We start from the raw sequence: 6,074 nt of genomic DNA on the forward strand, positions 1-6,074 counted from the left end.
TTGAAGTCTGATTGCAGGGCTTTATTGCTCTTATTTGTCAAATGTAATTTGGTTGAGTGTATTAATTATCTGAATTTCCACTGTTTGATGGACATGCCATATTAATGAGTCCTGAGTTAGTTTTTTTTTCAACTCCACCGTGTACTTTCCGTATGGTCCTTGTAATCATGTGTTTATGGCTCTTTTTTGAATCAATACTGGCCTAATATACACTTAGATTGATTCCTCCTTGGAGTTTGTTTGTGCATTTGTAATTATAAAGACTAGAGACGTTTGTATTGTATTTCAGATTTTTTTGTTTCTCTTCTGATACTGAGGTCAGTCTGATCATTTCATATCCAAAGAAAGTCACTGCTTTTGTTTACATTTATTCAGCAGTCATGAGCTGACAAAACAGGACAAGGAAGCAATGTTTAAAATTTGTATCCAAATGTATATTTTATATTTTGATGTTCCATGAACCACATCCTGTTCCTGTGCTCTATGCTTTCAATGGAAATTGAGTATTAAATTTTTCAAGTTTGTGCAAAATGGTGTGTTGGAGAGCTTGCGCCTTTTGAGGATTGTACATATGAGAGATGAGCTGTTGTTCTCATTCTAGCCAAATGTCTCAGAGAAGCCTTCCTGTCAACAATACATCTTTTTGTCGCTTCTGACTCCAGCTGGGAGTCTGACGGAAGACCCCCTGGCTAAAATTATTCATTTGAGCTTGATGATCAGTCATAACACTGATAAAGGCAGGACATTTTTAGTGGAACAACTATACTGTCTGATCCTAAATTATAAAATCTGTAACTGTAAAAATAATCAGAACCGCTTAATTTCAGAGTTTTTTGAGAACATGGGATTCAATGTATGTGTTGTGCCGTTTCTGCCTTCAAATCCTCAAGTGTTATATGAAATATGTGATCTGTATATCAAATAAATTTTGAGAAAAAAAGACTAAGTACACGAGTATTTCATTCAGTTATGCTGACTGCCATTAATCTCATTTCTCCCCCTGATACAGTGCAGAAATACGTTGGGCATCACAAGGTCTTGTTTTTCAGCTCTTGTGCAGTAGCACTTTTTTCATCACGTTCCTCATTGCTTTTTTGTTTGTTTGGTGTTGGTACGAATGAAAACGCTTGTTTACGGATTTTAAAGATCGACCTAAACTTGAAGTTGTTCGCAGGTTCGAGTGGCAAAATGTACGAGTTGCTTTTTAAATCGCAGGAAGGATTGCCCGTCTGCCAGCTGTGATATTGCCCTTTGTCATTGTTTAGAAGAGCAGTCTTGTTCTTGTGAAAGGAAACCACTTATTGCTGACCTAGAACAAGCTAATCGTGTTGTTTCTAAAAGCGGAGATGGGCGCACTTGCCCACGCACCACCTGCTAAGTGGCATCTCACAATATTCTACTGTAGGCAATTATCCATCCACCCGTGTGAAGCACATGAAGGATTCTTGCTAGCTAGAATGGCTAGTTTTTCATTTGGAATGTGACCCTCCAGCACAAAACCGATGGGAAGTCGGAGCTCGAGCCCAAAAAGCTGTTTAACCTTCAAAAAAAGACACCTTCCCAGTTGGAATTTATGTGGAGTTCTTAAAGCCCCCCCAAAAAAACTTGCTGAAAGGCTCTGACTGGTTGGCCACAACTGTGCTATACCCTAAGAGCCAAATCGTTTACTATGTTACTGCAAAGAGCCACACATATGCGCGCACGCTTACACACACACTTTTTTTGCTCAAAGATCAACTTTTGGCGCGACCAACCTCCCACTATTAATCCGATAGCTCACGTACAAGCATATGAATGCACGCATGCACACACGTGCACACGCACTACCGTGCACTTTAGGGATGTGAATCTCAGCACTGAGGACGATTCGATACACATCACGATCCACTGCCAGCGATGCGATACTTAAACGATACATGGAATTTTCTGGCGATACGATGCGATACGTTTCACCGTCGTCACGATGCGATACGATTCGATACACATTAAGTTCAAATCAATGCGATCCGATACGATACAATGCAATTTGTTGCAATATTGTGCAATTAAACATGATGCAAATAAGCAAAGAAAAAAAGCTTTTAAAAAGATGGAATTCAGTATTCATTCATTCATGTATGCCCCTCCGTGAGTCGTCACCTTACCGTGGTGGAGGGGTTTGTGTGTCCCAATGATCCTAGAAGCTAAGTTGTCTGGGGCTTTATGCCCCTGGCAGGGTCACCCATGGCAAACAGGTTCTAGGTGAGGGGCCAGACAAAGCACAGCTCAAAAGACCCCAATGACGACAAAAATAAATGGATCTCAGTTTCCCTTGCCCGGACGCGGGTCACCGGGGCCCCCCTCTGGAGCCAGGCCTGGAGGTGGGGCTCGTTGGCAGGCGCCTGGTGGCCGGGCTTACACCCATGGGGCCCGGCCGGGCACAGCCCGAAGAGGCAACGTGGGTCCCCCTTCCCATGGGCTCACCACCCATGAGAGGGGCCAAAGGGGTCGGGTGCAATGTGAGCTGGGCGGCAGCCAAAGGCGGGGACCCTGGCGGTCCGATCCTCGGCTGCAGAAGCTAGCTCTTGGGACATGGAATGTCACCTCTCTGGCAGGGAAGGAGCCCGAGCTGGTGTGTGAGGCAGAGAATTTCCGACTGGATATAGTCGGACTTGCCTCCACACACAGCCTGGGTTCTGGTACCAGTACTCTCGAGAGGGGTTGGACTCTCTTCCACTCTGGAGTTGCTCACGGTGAGAGGCGCAGAGCAGGTGTGGGCATACTCATTGCCCCCCGGCTCAGTGCCTGTACATTGGGGTTCACACCGGTAGACGAGAGGGTTGCCTCCCTCCGCCTTCGGGTGGGTGGACGGGTCCTGACTGTTGTTTGTGCATATGCACCAAACAGCAGCTCAGCATACCCACCCTTTTTGGAGTCCTTGGAGGGTGTGCTGGAGAGTACTCCTGCTGGGGACTCCATTGTTCTGCTGGGGGACTTCAATGCTCACGTGGGCAATGACAGTGATACCTGGAGGGGCGTGATTGGGAGGAACGGCCCCCCCGATCAAAACCCGAGTGGTGTTTTGTTATTGGACTTCTGTGCTCGCCACGGATTGTCCATAACGAACACCTTGTTCAAACATAAGGGTGTCCATATGTGCACTTGGCACCAGGACACCCTAGGCCGCAGTTCGATGATCGACTTTGTAGTTGTATCATCGGATTTGCGGCCGCATGTTCTGGACACTCGGGTGAAGAGAGGGGCGGAGCTGTCAACTGATCACCACCTGGTGGTGAGTAGGCTCCGATGGTGGGGGAAGATGCCGGTCCGTCCTGGCAGACCCAAACGTATAGTGAGGGTTTGTTGGGAGCGTCTGGCGGAATCCCCTGTCAGAAGGAGTTTCAACTCTCACCTCCGACAGAGCTTTTCCCATGTTCCGGGGGAGACGGGGGACATTGAGTCCGAGTGGACCATGTTCCGTGCCTCTATTGTTGAGGCGGCCAATCTGAGTTGTGGCCGTAAGGTGGTTGGTGCCTGTCGTGGCGGCAATCCTCGTACTCGCTGGTGGACACCAGCAGTAAGGGATGCCGTCAAGCTGAAGAAGGAGTCCTATCGAGCCTTTATGGCCTGTGGGACCCCAGAGGCAGCTGACGGGTATCGACTGGCCAAGCGGACCGCGGCTTCGGTGGTCGCCGAGGCAAAAACCCGAGCGTGGGAAGAGTTCGGTGAGGCCATGGAAGCCGACTTCCGGACGGCTTCGAGGAAATTCTGGTCCACCATCCGACGTCTCAGGAGGGGGAAGCAGTGCACCACTAACACTGTGTACAGTGGGGATGGGGCGCTGCTGACTTCGACTCGGGACGTTGTGAACCGGTGGGCAGAGTACTTCGAAGACCTCCTCAACTCCACCAACACGCCTTCCTTTGAGGAAGCAGAGCCTGGGGACTCTGAGGTGGGCTCTCCTATCTCTGTGGTTGAAGTCACCGATGTGGTTAAAAAGCTCCTCGGTGGCAAGGCCCCAGGGGTGGATGAGATCCGCCCGGAGTTCCTCAAGGCTCTGGATGTTGTGGGGCTGTCCTGGTTGACACGCCTCTACAACATCGCGTGGTCAACAGGGAGAGTGCCTCTGGATTGGCAGACCGGGGTGGTAGTCCCTCTTTTTAAAAAGGGGGACCGGAGGGTGTGTTCCAACTACAGAGGGATCACACTCCTCAGCCTCCCTGGTAAGGTCTATTCAGGGGTGCTGGAGAGGAGGGTCCGTCAGGAAGTCGAGCCTCAGATTGAGGAGGAGCAATGTGGTTTTCGTCCCGGCCGTGGAACAGTGGACCAGCTCTACACCCTTAGCAGGGTCCTTGAGGGTATGTGGGAATTCGCCCAACCAGTCTACATGTGTTTTGTGGACTTGGAGAAGGCGTTTGACCGTGTCCCTCGGGGAGTTCTGTGGGGGGTGCTTCGTGGGTATGGCGTACCGAACCCCCTGATACGGGCTGTTCGGTCACTATACCACCGATGTCAGAGTTTGGTTCGCATTGCCGGCAGTAAGTCGGAACCGTTTCCAGTGGGGGTAGGACTCCGCCAAGGCTGCCCTTTGTCGCCGATTCTGTTCATAACCTTTATGGACAGAATTTCTAGGCGCAGCCGAAGCGTTGAGGGAGTCTGTTTTGGGGGCCTCAGTATTACATCCCTGCTTTTTGCAGATGATGTGGTGCTGTTGGCTCCTTCAAACGGGGCTCTACAACTCTCACTGGAGCGTTTCGCAGCCGAGTGTGAAGCGGTTGGGATGAAAATCAGCACCTCCAAATCTGAAACCATGGTCCTCAGTCGGAAAAGGGTGGATTGCCCCCTCCGGGTCGGGGAGGAGATATTACCCCAAGTGGAGGAGTTTAAGTATCTTGGGGTCTTGTTCACGAGTGAGGGCAGGAGGGAGCGAGAGATCGACAGGCGGATCGGTGCAGCGTCTGCTGTGATGCGGACGTTGTATCGGTCTGTCGTGGTAAAGAAGGAGCTGAGCCAAAGGGCGAAGCTCTCAATTTACCGGTCGATCTACGTCCCAACCCTCATCTATGGCCACGAGCTATGGGTCGTGACCGAAAGAACGAGATCCCGGATACAAGCGGCCGAAATGAGTTTTCTCCGCAGGGTGTCCGGGCTCTCCCTTAGAGATAAGGTGAGGAGCTCGGTCATCCGGGAGGGGCTCCGAGTCGAGCCGCTTCTCCTCCACATCGAGAGGAGCCAGATGAGGTGGCTTGGGCATCTGATTCGGATGCCTCCTGAGCGCCTCCCTGGTGAGGTGTTCCGGGCATGTCCCACCGGGAGGAGACCCCGAGGAAGACCCAGGACACGCTGGAGAGACTACGTCACCCAGCTGGCTTGGGAACGCCTCGGAATCCCCCGGGGAGAGCTGGAAGAAGTAGCTAGGGAGAGGGAAGTCTGGGCTTCCCTGCTAAAGCTGTTGCCCCCGCGACCCGGCCCCGGATAAGCGGTAGATGATGGATGGATGGATGGATGGATGGAATTCAGTATGGTATTACAAAAAGGATACCACTTTATTCCTTATAAAGAGTAGAACTTGTAAAACAAGGTCTTTGCATATGAAATAAGCAGTGGCCTTAGTTATAGTCATTGCGCGGTCACAGTGAGTTGCAAGGGGACTCCCAAAATAAGAGGCAATTTTTTTCTGATCCTGACCTGGTTTACCAAGAGTTTCTCCGGTGTCCGACGAGGAACTGGGCGGGGAAGCGGGAGGGAAACTTGTCGGTGATCTGGTGCCATCTGTTTAAGTGGGTCTGCATATTTGTGGTGCTGCCGTTGTATGGCTTCTCAGTGCGACATTCCTTGCAAATTACGGAGGTTTTATCAAGCTTTCCGTCTTTCTTTTCGAAGCCGTAGTATTTCCAAACATAAGATTTGAATGTTGCGGCTGCATTAAATATAGTAGTTTCCTTGCTGCTGCGTGCGCTAACTTCCATAATGTTTCGCTCGTTGTGTACTGGACTGTATGTGACGCACGGCTACCGTCCGTATTCAACACAAAACGCAAAGCAATAATGGTGCATTCATTGCGCCTAGGAAAGGGCAGATATGTGACGTTTAAC

This window comes from Hippocampus zosterae, chromosome 6 (genome assembly GCF_025434085.1).
Source record: "Hippocampus zosterae strain Florida chromosome 6, ASM2543408v3, whole genome shotgun sequence".
Classification (NCBI taxonomy): Eukaryota; Metazoa; Chordata; class Actinopteri; order Syngnathiformes; family Syngnathidae; genus Hippocampus; species Hippocampus zosterae.